Here is a 16,288-nt window from a genome sequence, read left to right on the forward strand (position 1 = left end):
TCCGCATATGAACTCGCCTCATGGAGGTGAAAAGATGCAGTCGGTTACTGCACACGTGTCGGAGGGGGCGTGTTTTGGTCACGGCTCTCCTCAATCATCAGCAGGGAGGAAGCGTAATGCAGTTTGGTAACTGGATATGACTAAAGTAGTGGGGAAAATGCATAAACAAAATTTTTTTTAAAACTGCTGTTTGTGGACGTTGATTTTAATAATATCATTCTCCAGGATGAGCACTCGGGTGGTGGAGGGGTCTATTACACAAGCCCCCCCCCCCCCAAAAAAAAGAGCAATGCTAAGGGCCGGTCAGGCTTGTACGAATCTGTACAAATTTTCTCCCGATCTAGTCGTATTTAATCACCTGATTTCATTTCGCTTCTTCGCTACTGCTGCTGCGGTCAGGCGTGTTAAAAAATACGATTGTTTACGTCTGAGAGAAAATGGGGGAGGGGGAGGTTGGCTAAAGCCCTATCACGGACTGGCGCCCTGCCCAGGGTATTCCTTCCTTGAGTCCAGTGTTTCCCTGAGTAACAGGAACCCCTGCAGCCCTGACCAAGACAAAGCGGTTGATGAGAATGGTTCTCCAAGACTGAAACTAAACCTTTATGCAAAATGAAATTAAACGAAAGCCTGTTGGAAATACTGGATTTTTGTTTCGGTTTTCGTACGTCATTAAGGGTGTTCTGATTCTCTGAGGTGTGAAGGTGGGTGGATGTGAAGCTCAGCTAAATCTCACTGTCACATCACATGTAAAGAACCTCTAAGAGCCTCTAAACATGCCGTAGTGATGCTCTGTTCTCCCGTATGTGTGTGTGTGTGGTGGGAGGGGGAAGTGGTCCCTGAGTGAGTGCTCACACTGCAGAGGAGGCTGAACTGCTGCAGTGTTGCGTGGGTAAGAGAGAGCTGGAGAGAGAGAGACAGAGAGACAGAGAGAGAGAGAGAGAATCAGTAAGTGATGATGTTTAGTTCCACCTGTGTTGTTTCAGAGCAGGAGACGCTATCGGATTGACACCAGGTGCAATATTAATCACAAAACAAGTGGTTTTAGTGGCGCTTTGGGCAGCGCTGCCTGAAATGTGCTCGGTTTCGTGGACGCAATGCATGATGAAGCATTGCTGCTAATAAACAGTCACATATACACTGATCAGCCATAACATTAAAACCACCTCCTTGTTTCTACACTCACTGTCCATTTTATCAGCTCCACTTACCATATAGAAGCACTTTGTAGTTGTAGAAGCACTCTGCATGCTTTGTTAGCCCCCTTTCATGCTGTTCGTCAATGGTCAGGACCCCCAGAGAACCACCACAGAGCAGGTATACACTGACATGGTGGTGGTGTGTTAGTGTGTGTTGTGCTGGTATGAGTGGATCAGACCCAGCAGCGCTGCTGGAGTTTTTAAACACCGTGTCCACTCACTGTCCACTCTATTAGACACTCCTACCTAGTCGGTCCACCTCGTAGATGTAAAGTCAGAGACGATCGCTCATCTATTGCTTGTAGACCTTCATCAGTGGTCACAGGACGCTGCCCACGGGGCGCTGTTGGCTGGATGTTTTTGGTTGGTGGACTATTCTCAGTCCAGTCCAGCAGTGACAGTGTCAGTGTCACCGCAGTGCTAAGATCATCCACCACCTAAATAATACCTGCCCTGTGGTGGTCCTGGGAGAGTCCTGACCATTGAAGAACAGCATGAAAGGGGGCTAACAAAGCATGCAGAGAAACAGATAGACTACAGTCAGTAATTGTATAACTACAAAGTGCTTCTATATGGTAAGTGGAGCTGATAAAATTGACAGTCGGTGTAGAAACAAGGAGGTGGTTTTAATGTTATGGCTGATCAGTGTAGATTTAAATGCTAAATCTGGCAAATTCTCTTATCCAAGATGCAACCATCATTAGCTAACGATTAAAAATTCCTCACCAAGCCCAATCCATCATTTACTACAGGGTCTGTATCCTTGCTTTATATGCAAAACATATAAATAGAGATGCACCGACTGCAATTCTCTTTTTCTTTTTAGGAATTATAAAGACAGCATTTTGAAAGAAACATTTTGTTCAACTTCTTTTAATGGGAACATTTTTACTTAAGTACTGGGCGGTATGACGGTTCATTCAGTTTACCAGCTTTAATTATATACTGTATGGTTTGTCGAGCCACGACTGTTGCAAAAAAGCAAACGTTGGAGTGACATTGCTAATGCAGTAACAATCCACATTTGCAAAAACATGATTTCTCTATAGACAACAGAGAAAGAAGGTTTCAGAGCAATAACCAAAACAGTGGATTCCAAGTATGTCTTGACTGAAGGTCCTAATGTAGCCGTGTGTGTACATACTTATATATATATATATACTATATATGTGTGTATATATTTGCATATATTTATGGGTGAAAGACGAATAGGGTGTTCCAAGTACCAAAAAAAATAAAATAGTTAAATTGTATAGTTTTTTCATTTAATATTGTGCACAAATGTGTCACCTATGTAAATATGTATTTTTTTCCCTCAGCATTTTGCTTATTTGATATTTTTAGTGTTGTTGACAAACAAGGGCACAAAAATGTCATTCAGTGCAACGACTAATTTATGAAAAAATACACACACAAGGAACAATCTTAGCCATTTGAAATGTATAAGTTTAGTATATCTCTTACAAAAGATGTAAAACCTCAGAAGAAACTGTACTTACTCTGTTTTGAATTTTCTGTGCCTTGTTTGTACTCTAATGCGTCTTGGGATTTTGTTTATTTGTATACAAGACGTTTTTGCTACACATTCTAGTCTATTTAAAACCCAATCAAACTCAGTTTTCTATGAAGCCAGCCTGGATAATTAATTGTTACAGTTATTTTAAGTAGGGATGCATCGATAAAATTTTTTCCCAACCGAGTACGAGTACGAGTACATGTATTTTTGTACTCGCCGATACCGATACCGATTTAGAATGATGCAATCTGGATCATTATGGAATAGTGTAGTTTTTAGTGTAAGATAGTGCAGTGGAACAGACATCATTGAGAAAGCTTCTGACAAGCTAACGTTAACGTTCATCAATAAACGCACGTAATTAACGCTGTGCACATCATACATGCGATGCGATTCTGCTGATTCGAAATATTAACTTTAAAAGGATAATACAGTCCGATCCCATCTGAGCCGATTCTATCAGCACATACATTCGTGGTTCACCTCGGTAAATCGTAAACGACTCTGAGTCGGCTCCCGCTCTGTGGTAATAACCAGTATAATTAAGCCTGAGCTTTATAATGTAAGCGAGTCACACAGAATGTTCTGTAGTAGTTGGTGTTTATTTACAACCGCATCATTTATTATAACAGTAAACACGGAGAGATGACTGAGAAAAGAAACTTACGCTGCGCTTAAAATGAGTCGACTCCTGAATCACTTGTATCGACACTGTGAACAAAGTATTGAACACAAACACGTCCTATAACGGCGGTCGCTGCTTTTGTCACCGGTTATAAGTTGTTGTTTTTTTTTCAGACGGAACTAAATAACATTAAACGTGCGTGTGAGCGTGGTCAGTGAGAATAATTCAGTCTGTCTCCCGTGGGTGAAAAATGAATTGCTTTAGTTTTAGAAGTAAAAAAATCTCGCAATGTCACGCCCCCCGGTCAGGCACTCGCGCCCCACAGGTTGAAAATCCCTGCATTAACGCAGCAACGTGCACTAGGTACAAGGTATCGGATGTTTAGTATCGGAGCCTCGTTTGCGAGTACGAGCGCGGTATCGGGCTAGTGGCATTTAACTTGTAACAACACGAAATAAATGCTTTTATTTTTGCTATTCTTTTTAATAGTTTTTATACTTAGATCACGACAGAAATGTGAAGTCTTAGATCCTAAAACTCGTAAAGTTTTCAGTTTCCTGATTGCATGTGAATCTGTCCTGTTTCTGTCTAATTTTAAGAAATTGTTCTATATTTGTTGTTCTCTCATAATTTAGCTAATTTTTTATGAACTGCCTTATGCTGCTCTCTTTGTTTTTATCTGAATTATTCTTGATGTTGATGTACTATTTTGATTTTGTACTATGATTTGTATGGTGTATGTATTTGTTTTGATTATTTGTCTTATGTAAAGCGTCTTTGAGTATCTTGAAAAGCGCTATATAAATAAAATGTATTATTATTATTATTACTAGTATCGGTACTCATGCATCTCTAATTTTAAGCAAATGTTTTTGTTGCACTGTATGATGATTTTACGTTTCACTGAACGACATACTCCAAAGTATCCTGTTACACCAGAATATTCATGACTTAATTTGTTTTTTAGTTCTCTATTGATTAAAGTAGCAGTAGTAGAGTGAAAACATGCCACACCAGTGGCAAGTATGTGTTATGATATTACTACATCATGAAAAATGTAAGGCAATAAAAAGCGTAATCTTTATTCTGAAATAAAACAAGAAACTTGCGTACAAGTGATGTACCATGAGATCATTTGAAGTCCTCAGTCATAGCATGAAAAAATGGTTGCTGTTAAAGCATTTCAATTTATTCATAAAGCATTTTAACATTGAAACATAGCTAATGAAGCCATCATAACAACTTGTAAGGCACCAGAACAGTAAGGAAGTGTGGAATTTGTAGAGGGACATAGACCTAATTAGAATCATGCAATGTAAGACAAAGTAGGTTGCATAGAATATGTAATAAATTATAAAAAATTATATATTAATCCATTCAAACACATGATATTATACATATAATACACATGACATTTGCAAAACAGCATCACGTTTGTCTTAAACCTGTTTTCTTCATTTACTACATCTTACATGTACTTTGCTCACTTTATTCATCTTATTTCAAGACATTACAATCACCTTTCTCTTCTCTTTGCTAGTTTTTCCTCCCTGTGAACAGGATTTGCCTTCAATTTCTGTCTGTACCTAGCTGATCTCTAACAGATAAGGGCATCTATAAAGAAAAAAAACATAATTATTAATATTCATAGTATTTACTGCTCTTATTAAGGAAGCCTAGAATGGAATAAAGTGGTTTTAATATTTAAAAATTATTTTTTAAAATATTTAAAAAAATCAGTATAACAATGTCATTGTCAATTTAGTGCAACAGCGAAATTCTGTTGTACTGAATGACAGATATTTTACTTTAGCATATTTTACAGTTATCCCAGTGGTTAGCCAAAGTTAACACTGACCTTAGCTCAAAGACATTTCTACACATATTCACATTTAAATGTTAATCACCTTGTTTGTTTACAAGAGTAACCGTAATATTACGTTTTGTTCTTTGATGTACTGTGTCAGTAAAAAGACATTTTTATCAAATAATGTTGAAATGCACTGACTGTGTGTGTGCTGAAGGGTCCCCAGGTGTTTTCTTTTGTTGTTATAATTGGTCACACGACTGTAATAACTTAATCGCATTTCAAAATAAGGGTCTTTATTAACGTTGTACTGAATGACAACTGAAGGTTGGGAAAATGGGGACTGAAAGTGTCTTGAATATTATTAATGTTAAAAAACACATCTGATGGAATATCATTTAATTTGTACAATTATGCCAAAGCAGTACATTTTAAGTTTTACTTAAGATTAATTAGTTTTTTCTTAATGTTTTATTCCTTGAAGAGGTAGGGGGACCGTTGCACTAAATGAAATTTTGGGGGTTTCAAGGGTTATTTTTTTTAAAATCATATATTTTCTGTAAAAAACAACTTTAAGTTTCAGTAAACATGTACAAATGGAGCAGATTGAAGGTATATCCACTTATATTAATATAATTGTATAATATTTATCAAGTGGGGACACTAAAAAGTTACGTCTCGTCTTTGACCCTTATATGTATGTATATGTGTGTATGTGTGTATGTATATATTTGGCTATATTGGCCTCATTGTGCAATATTGTCACATGTCACTTTACTATTTAATACAGTAATCCCTCCTCCAGAACCCCCCGCGAAAGGTGAAAATCCGCGAAGTAAAAACCATGTGTTTATATGGTTATTTTTATATATTTTAAGCCCTTATAAACCCTTCCACACTCTTATAAATAGAGATGCATGAGTACCGATACTGGTATCGGGCAAACGAGGCTCCGATACTAAACATCCGATACCGTGTGCCTAGTGCACGTTGCTGCGTTATGCCTGGTTCACGCTACACGACTTTTGCCCTGATTTTTGCTCGGCGACTGGTCGGCGCTAGATTTGCCGGCTCGGGAGCGACTCGGCGTTCGCTCGGCGATCAAGACTCGGCTCTCGATCGCTAAGTGTGAACTATCCAACAACTCGATCCGACCGGCTCGCAGAGCGCTCGAGTTTTCTAGCATGTCAGATATCTGATCTGAGATGTGCGCCTGGGAATGAGTGACATGTCGAACAGCCAATGAGAACGCAGGATACGGTGTGAGGGGAAACGCAGGAGAGGAGTGTAAACAGGTGGGACAGGGGGATAATATAGTTTATATCAGAATACATCGGCACACACACACACACACACGTTTTACAGTATTTCTGACTTGATCGTTCTCTACAAAACATAACAACAAAACTATTTATTAACCTCCAACTCGCTACAGAACAATCCATGCTATTCGTGTTGCCAAATCCCCTCAGATTAATTTATTTTTCCTCCTTGATTTCATCACATCAGCGCACAAACACTTTGATCACTCGCTACTTGTTGACGTGCATTTTTGGACGTGGTATCATTAAACTTCTCGTCAATTCTCGTGTGTTTTTGTTTAAAAAAAAACGGTATTCTAAATAGGTATTGGTATCGGTATCGGCAAGTACAAAAATACATGTACTTGTACTCTTACTCGGTTGGGAAAAAATGGTATCGATGCATCCCTACTTATAAACATTTCCCGCACAGTTATACAGCATAAAGCGGAATCTAATGCTTCTCTCCTTCGCTGAGCCAATCAGCACCTAGGATACTTAACCGCGTGCTCCGATTGGGTAGCTTCTCAGCCATCCGCCAATAGCGTCCCGTGTATGAAATCAACTGGGCAAACCAACTGAGGAAGCACGTACCAGAAATAAAAAAGACTCCTTGTCCGCAGAAGTCCGCGAACCAGCAAAAAATCCGTGATTTATATTTAGACATGCTTGCATATAAAATCCGCGATAGAGTGAAGCCGCGAAAGTCGAAGCGCGATATAGCGAGGGATTACTGTAATGTAATTACTCAGTCTTTACACTGAAACTATACCTCATGCATAGTCATTACTAGAGATGGAAGGATCGATCGGCTATGTATCGAAATCGGCCGATTTTTAATCAAAATATGCGATCGGTCGATATTTCCTAAATTCAGCAGATCTGATGGCGTGATATATAAAGATCACCTCCATGTCAAGCTTAACAGCTCAGTGGATTGATCCAGACTTTGAGCTACAAAGCGCCAACCATCGCATCACCATTCGTCAACCAATTTTGCTGATTGAAATATTTACTTTAAAAAGATAATTCCACCCGATCCCATCGATTCTATCAGCACGTTATATAAATTCGTGGTTCACTTTGGTAAATCGTGAGCGGTTCTTGCTTTTGATGTAGATGAGAACAGAAAACGTTACAGAGCCAATCAGAGGCAAAAGTTTATTAATTACTAAGTTCGTTAGTTCAGGATCATCTGCTCTGACTGACAGAAAACTTTTAGCTCCTCAGGCAGAACGAGTCTGACTCGGTTAGCACTCTGTGGTAACAGCAGTTTAATTAAATGTAAGAGAGTCACACAAAATGTTCTGAAGTAGCTGGTGTTTATTTAAAACCACGACATTAATTAATAACAGTAAACACGGAGAGATGACTGAGAAGAGAAACTTACGCTTCGCATAAAATGAACCGACTCCTGAATCACTTATATCGATACTGTGAACAGAGCGTCTCTCTTAAAGACACACACACACACACACGTCAATGCTTCTGTCACCGGTTTATCTTCACTGTTAGACCTATTTTTAAGGTTTTTTCAGACTGAACTGGATAACATTAAACCTGCGTGTGTGTGTGTGTGTGGTCAGTCAGACTAATGAAATATGTCTCCTGTGGCCCCCCAGACAAGTACTCGCCCAACCTCCCCCTCCCGCCGGGGGGCGCGCCCCACAGGTTGAAAGCCCCTAGTCTAAATATAATCATTACAGTATTGGCTGTATTTCTTTGATTTACTTTGTTTATTTACTGCTAATTTTGCGCTAAAAGTTCCAAGTTGCACCCCCGCCCACCCCCGATCGGAATCGGCTATCGGCCGATCGCCCTGAAAGGAGATCGGAGATCGAAATCGGTGCCAAAAACCCCGATCGGTACATCTCTAGTCATTACAGTTACCAGTTATCCATTTTATGTAAAATACAAGAAGTACTAGTTCTAGTTTTTTTGTTTTGTACTGTTAATTATTTGTTGTATTATGCTTGTGGGGCAAAATACTTCACTTTAAATGCAATAACAACGTTATACCGACACCTAAACAAGCTTGAGGCAGAAATATAGCCAGATATAGCTCCTCTCTCAGGTCAGTTCAAGCATCAGTGCCCTTAATCCAACTACAATTTCTTTGTTGCTAATGACCGGTCCATTATCAGCCTTCCAATTTTAAGCCAATCAGCCAATCAAATAAATCCCAACGTTCAGTTTGCGAAAAGACCACAGTATTGCAACCCTACGTTCAGACCGGCACAGATATTAGGATAGGATGTGCTCACACCGCGGTGACAGATCGGTGGCACTGCAGAACAGTGATTTTCCACACACGATTCCTTTTACGTTCTCTCTTAATTAGGGAGTGAATCGGGGAGCCTCTGCGGGGACTTCGCTAAGCAAATATGGCCTGTGATAGGACCGCAGATCTCTTCTCCACACCCTCTGTACGTGTACGTGTGACTGTTAATCTGTCTCGTTTTTTTTTTTTTTTTAAATCGATTCAGGATGATTACATAACAGTTTACAGAATCTGAACTGAGCTGAACTGTATAATATAGAACAGCACACAGGCATCACAATTAAAAATAAAACAAACCTGTTATTGTACAATGCAGGTGATTACTAGATGTGTATATACACTGATCAATCAGCCATAACATTAAAACCACCTCCTTGTTTCTACACTCAATGTCCATTTTATCAGCTCCACTTACCATATAGAAGCACTTTGTAGTTCTACAATTACTGACTGTATTCTATCTGTTTCTCTGCATGCTTTGTTAGCCCTCTTTCATGCTGTTCTTCAATGATCAGGACCCCGACAGGACCACTACAGAGCAGGTATTATTTAGGTGGTGGATCATTCTCAGCACTGCACTGACACTGACATGGTGGTGGTGTGTTAGTGTGTGTTGTGCTGGTATGAGTGGATCAGAGACAGCAGCGCTGCTGGAGTTTTTAAATACCGTGTCCACTCACTGTCCACTCTATTGGACACTCCTACCTAGTCGGTCCACCTTGTAGATGTAAAGTCAGAGACGATCGCTCATCTATCGCTGCTGTTTGAGTCGGTCATCTTTTAGGCCTTCATCAGTGGTCACAGGACGCTGCCCAGGGGGCGCTGTTGGCTGGATATTTGACTATTCTCAGTCCAGCAGTGACAGTGAGGTGTTTAAAAACTCCAGCAGCGCTGCTGTGTCTGATCCACTTATACCAGCACAACACACACTAACACACCACCGTCATGTCAGTGCAGTGCTGAGAATGATCCACCACCTAAATAATACCTGCTCTGTGGTGGTCCTGACCATTGAAGAATAGCAAGAAAGGGGGCTAACAAAGCATGCAGAGAAACAGATAGAATACAGTCAGTAATTGTAGAACTACAAATAGCTTCTATATGGTAAGTAGAGCTGATAAAATGGACAGTGAGTGTAGAAACAAGGACACACACACACAAACACACTGCTTAAACATGCCGAGTACAACTCCTGGGATTTTCTTCCACAAACATACAGTCACTGGCCGCTTCTGTACACCTGCCGGTCACAGAGAACCACGACCAGCCAGCAGAGGTTGTGATAAAATGAATGAATCCCACTGATTCCCATATCAACTGGGCTACACAGTCCTCCACACAAGATCTTATCTCAACACCATCACACTGCAAGGAACTAATAAGAAGGAGTATGTACAGCTAGATAAGCCTAACATTTAAGTGCACACAGCTGTGAAGGATTTTTTTTCTTCTGCTTGGATGAGCTGAGGTCTGTCGGAATCCACAGCCAATCCTTATGTCACTGAATAAATGCAATAACAAATTAGCAGTGTGAAACAATCCCTGTTATTTGTGTCATTATTTCATCGTGTCTGCGAATCGAAAGACGGCACGAGCGCTCGGGGCTCCATTCACTTTGCGCCTGTAAATCTCCTGAGGCTCGTCGTCGTTCGTCAAGTGACGGATAAACTGAAGCCCTGCTGCATTCCCGCTCTTCATTCAACCGTTCGACAGGAACTGAGACGCATCAAAATGTCAAACACATCCACCATAGCCCAGCTGAACTGAGGGCTTCCTCGGCATTTCGTCACCTACTACAACTACGGATCAAGCTTCTGAAGTGGAGCAACATGATACCAGAGGTGCAGAGCTCATAAGCAGTGGTTAAGCGCTTATTGGTCGTGTGACTAGATTGGTCATGTGACCAGAACAGCAGAACTGGCAGGAAGAAAACACTGTGACACTGACCTGTGATCCGGATTTAATTGAGATTAATTTATTAGATCCATCCAAAGTCTGTCTGTCTTATAGTAGAAAGACGGCAAAGCAAATCACAGCAACCGATTTAACCGCCAGCGTCCAGCAATTTCCTACAGTAGAAGCACAAGCAGTATCCCAAGCCAGAGAATGAACCCATTACCACCTAGAGCTGGAAATCACAAACACAGACATCCCAAGTTGCAAAAACTCATTTCAGGGAGGTACCCCCGGACCCCGACCCCGAAAAAAAAAGCTAAAAAACCTCTCGCACACACCAAAGGATATGGGTGATAACAGAACTTTTAGGAGCTGCTAACTAAGCTACTAAGCTAACTGTTCGCGTCACAAACACATTAATGTGTACTACATAGTGCACTAGATGTTCCCTACATAGTGCACAAGATTGTATATTAGAAAAGAATTTATGTTCCCCACATAGTGCACTAGATAGTATTTTAGATATAAAGTTATTTTTCCTACACAGCGTACTAGATTGTATATCAGATCACGGATTTATGTTCCCTACATAGTGCACTAGATAGTGTATTAGATAGAGATGGGACGATCGATCAGCTATGAATCGGTATCGGCCGATTTTTAATCAAAATATGCTATCGGCGATCGGCCGATACTTCCTAAAAGTAGCCGATCCGATCGTGTGATATATAAAGATCACGTTAAGTTAACAGCTCAGTGGATTGATCCAGACTTTGAGCTACAAAGCACCAACCATCACATCACCATTCATCAACAATCGTACAGAAACCATCGTGAAAGCTCTTCATGACCTAAAATAACATCATTAACGTTGTGCATCATACATATGATGCAATTTTGCTGATTGTAATATTTACTTTAAAAAGATAATTCAACCCGGTCACATCTGAGTCGATTCTATCAGCACGTTATATAAACTCCTGGTTCACTTTGGTAAATCGTGAGCGGTTCTTGCTTGTGATGTAGATGAGAACAGAAGACGTTACAGAGCCAATCAGAGGCAAAAGTTTATTCATTACCAAATTCGTTAGTTCAGGATCATCTGCTGAAATTTTAGGATCATCAGAAAACTTTTAGACGGAACGAGTCTGACTCGGTTACAGATCTGTGGTAATAGCAGTTTAATGAAGCTTTTTAATTAAGCTTTATAATGTAAGAGAGTCACACAAACTGTTCTGTAGTAGCTGGTGTTTATTTAAAACCACGACATTTAATTAATAACAGTAAACACGGAGAGATAACCGAGAAGAGAAACTTACGCATCGCATGAAAACGAATCGACTCATGAATCACTTAGCGACACTAAACAGATCATCTCTTAAAGGCACAAACAACCCCCCCTCCGCCCGATCGGAATCGGCTATCGGCCGATCGCCCTGAAAGGAGATCGGAGATCGAAATCGGTGCCAAAAACCCTGATCGGTACATCTCTAGTGAATATACCGTGCATTTATTTCTTTATTAAACGAGTGCATCACTACGTTGTTTTGTAAACCGGTGTGATCCTTAACTCACGCACACTCTCACACATGAACGCGGCTCTGCTCCCACCGCCTCGTGAAACGCTCACACTGCAGACGTTACACTTCACTGCTGGACTTGTTTTACTTTTCAATTTATAGTATTTCCACACAGCGGACATGCTGACGTTACACAAAAGATCGGGATTAAGATCGGGTTTAATGAAGCCGATTTCGATCAATTAAAAAATGCCTTGATCGGCCCCGATCCCGATCTTTGAGATCGGTTCGGGACATCCCTAGAAAGATCACTAAAGTTCCACAACACGAACATTAATCTGTGTGAAATAAACATCAAATCCACTCTAAAATACAACATCTATCTGTGTTTAACTGGATTTACTTCACGGAGTTGAAAAAGCTTCACGCTTCATTTTTCACGTTAAGCGTTTTTCGTTCTGTCCGGGTCCACGTTATATCACACAATTCACCTTTTTAAAGGCGCTTTGAAAATATCAGCGGCAAACTGGCTCAAAATTGAATCAGGTGAACTTTAAAAGATAAAAATGCAGCATTAAGCTCCATACGAGACACCAGCTGACGCCATTGTTGCTAACGCGCTGTGCTGTACAACATGACACGCCCACTGACGGACGTCACGGTTCGGGCTGAAAAACCAAGTATTCTGTGGTGCCAGATTGGCCCGCTGGTTCGCTGTCTGGAACCGGAACGGGCTCCGTGCCGCGTCGGTGGAAAAGGGCTAACAGTAGTACAAGTACACACAGAGTAGGCAAATCACTACTGTGAATAACAAAGGTTCACATGCTTGTTACACCAAGGTGAGAAGACATCAGACCTCCACTGAGTTGCTGAAAGGCATATAGTAAGCTTCTGTTTTCTCGGGATGATCGATTTAAACAGAATACAACCACAGAGGAGCGTCTCTTGAAGTGGGAAACATCTTGAGTATACCCTAATACTAGTCCAACCTGACTGGAGGTTAAAGATACCAACGTAACCAAGTTTTGATCTGCGGCAAGCACAGTATTCCTTATACCAGGGGTCTCACTCACACACATTTAATACTGGTTCTTGATGTGCACATGTATTGCACCATCACTGTGGACTGGATTGGACTGGCAGAAGGTCATCTATAAAGCTGTGACACTGAGGCCCAGACGATCTTAAAACCATAAGCCTCATATCTAACTCACCGACAATAATAACAGAAATGATGAACCTGAGACCTGTTCCACACACTCTAATTAACACCGTCATATTGAATTAGAAGGAGATCTTCATTAAGATGTGCAGATGATCCGGCACTCAGGGAATGTCCAATGATACTGCTTTGGGCTCGTATATTAGCGTGATTTAAGGTGGAAATGTTCTGTATGTGTAATTAATCTGTAATTAACCAACACATTGGTGGTAATAACGAATTTGGTAACTCAAAGCTAAACTCCTTTTATCTATTTAAAAACAGAAGTGTGTTACATTATGGTATTCGGGATATTTTGATACAACACATTAAAAAGGGACGTGTGTGGCCTAGTGGTTAAGGTACTGGACTAGTAAGTCCAGCCCCACACCTACCAGACTGCCACTGTTGGGCCCCTGAGCAAGGCCCTTAACCCTCAATTGCTTAGACACTATACTGTCACAGTGCTGTAAGTCGCTTCGGATAAAAAGCGACTGCTAAATGCTGAAAATGTAAATGTAAATGTAATATAACACATATACACATATTATTAAGCTGACCAACCATTTAAACCAAGGGTTAGAATCTCAGCAGTGCCATTTTATTCGCAGGTTTTAACCACCACTCTATACTGGTCTGGGACATGATGGGTCTGGCTTCCCCAGATTTACAAGGAGCAATACAGTAACACACCTATTACAAGATACCATCCCCCCCACAGCCAATCATGTCTGCCGGTAGCACCGCTGGGGCATCAAATCCTGGGCCATTGCAATTCCAAGCTGCGTTATTAATATTTTTATTAGCATTGTTATTTAGGGATGCCTTAATCCAATCCCAACCCAGAAGCTCTGAATCAGATACAGAGCGTCTCTCTAAGAGTTATGCACAACGTGTGCACAATGCAGTAATACACCCTTCACAAGATACCCCAATCCCCCCTTCAGACACAGCCAACCATGTCTGTATGTACAGCCCGACCAGTGGGTAGCATCGCTTGGGATTCAAATCCTGGATCCCTGCAGTTGTGGGCTGTTGCAAGTCTCAGCTGCGTAATTAATATTCTTATTAGCATTATTATTTAGGGATGTCTTAATCCAATCCCAACATAGCAGCTCTGATCAGATACAGAGCATCTCTCTGGAAGTTATGTACAACTTGAATAGAGCATCCCCAGATTTACAAGGTGAAATGCAGTAACACAACATTTACAGGATAATTATTATTATTATTTTTTATTTTTTTACCCCTTTTTCCGCATCCAATTGTTCAATTAGCATCGTGCTTCCTCTCTGTCTATGCCGAACCCTGCCCTGACGGAGGTGATTGAAGCTAACCCGTATCCCCTCCGAAACACGAGCAGCAGCCAGATGCATCTTTGCCACCCACACATTGACGAGTTTGGCGCCACCTAGCGTTGCATGCGGAGAGACACACCCTAAGGGCACCCTCTCCCATCTCTGTGTAAGCGCCTCCAATCAGCCGGCAGAGAACGCAATCGCATTCTGACAGAGAGAGACCCACATCCGGTTCTTTGTCCCACCCCCCATATGAGCAACCGGCCAATCGTTGCTCATATAGCCACTCAGCTTCGAACCGGTAAAGCAAGGCTGGATTCGATACCACGTTCTCAGAATCCAGCCCTGGTTGCAGCGCGTTTCTTTTTACCGCTGCGCCAACTGAGCGGCGATAATTATTATTATTATTAGTGCCCGATCAAGCCTATTGGTATTGTTTGAGTATTGATGTTTGAGAGAGTCAGAGATCAATTAGTGGTTTAGGAGTTAAGGTACTGGACTCTTAATCACTTAGTCACTCTTAGTCACTTGTTCAATGCCAATGCCACAGTTGGGCAGCTGATCAGTGATCTTAACCCAATAATGGAAAAAGGGGGGAGGTCTATTATTCTAAACCACAGGTGTCAAACTCAAGGCCCGCGGGCCAGATCCGGCCCGCCGCGTCATTTGATCCGGCCCGCGAGAGCTTAAACGACTGTATGATTGTTGTGATGGTTCGAGTCGTTACAGAGACGCGCTTATAATTTTATGCGCTCCTGCGCCTTTAAGAGACAACGTGACATCGTAGTCATGACAACTAACTTTAACCTTCGCTAAGAAGCCATGTGACTTTTACGGCAAAAGAACGCGGGGTAGCGTAGTCAGTAATGTAAACAATAATAAATAAATACAAATAATTATATTGCAATATAATACCCAAGCATCGTCTGTAAGTAGTGGCGTTTATATTCTCAGTTGTTAGTAAATGTTTAGTGAGTATATCACAGCGTTTTAGTTACAAATTTACCGTAATTAAATACTGTTGTTACCGTTACTATAGCAATAAGTAACTTTACACAAAATTTTAACTCGTTATTTTACGTTTGGTTAAATCTCATATTGTACCAGATGTAACACTTGACTACAGCTGTGTGCTTTTACTGTATTAAGTTCTTTATTGTTTTTATTTTTACTTCATTCTGGTGCACACAGTGTCTCACACAGCTGGGAAGCAAATAAACCGACTGTATTCTGAAGGGAGCTGTCTGTCTGTCTGTCTGTCTAGCTGAGCAAGGGGGATAAACTATTAGTGAGGGCAGAATGATTGTCTTAAAAATACACTGTAAAATCCTAAATAAACTGCATCTCTCAAAATGCAGACTGATTTTGTGACCTGCAAAGTGACACATCCCGCCAGTAGATGATGTTACACATATTTACACATGATCCTAAAATGTACAAGAAGATAAGTAAGAAAATTAAGCATAAGGAGGAAATTTTATGAAAGTGAAAACAAGTTTGTGCTTCAGGAAGAGAAACCGGTGCGTCTCTTGTGTTATGAGGCCGTGTCTGTGGTAAAGTAGGACAATATAAATGCAGAATTCAGCCTCCAAGAAAAACAGCAATGTGACTGCAATCACAGCAGGATACGTTACAATCGACCCTCGG

At 40.9% G+C, this 16,288-nt stretch overlaps 1 protein-coding gene across 1 annotated transcript in view; it reads right to left on the reverse strand.

Moving 5' to 3' along the window:
- The window catches only part of ryr2a (ryanodine receptor 2a (cardiac)), a 206,236-nt gene that overhangs the window by 189,034 nt on the left and 914 nt on the right, over positions 1-16,288 (reverse strand). The gene's annotated exons all lie outside the window — the stretch shown is intronic.

The sequence above is a fragment of the Trichomycterus rosablanca genome, chromosome 10, assembly GCF_030014385.1.
Source record: "Trichomycterus rosablanca isolate fTriRos1 chromosome 10, fTriRos1.hap1, whole genome shotgun sequence".
NCBI lineage: Eukaryota > Metazoa > Chordata > Actinopteri > Siluriformes > Trichomycteridae > Trichomycterus > Trichomycterus rosablanca.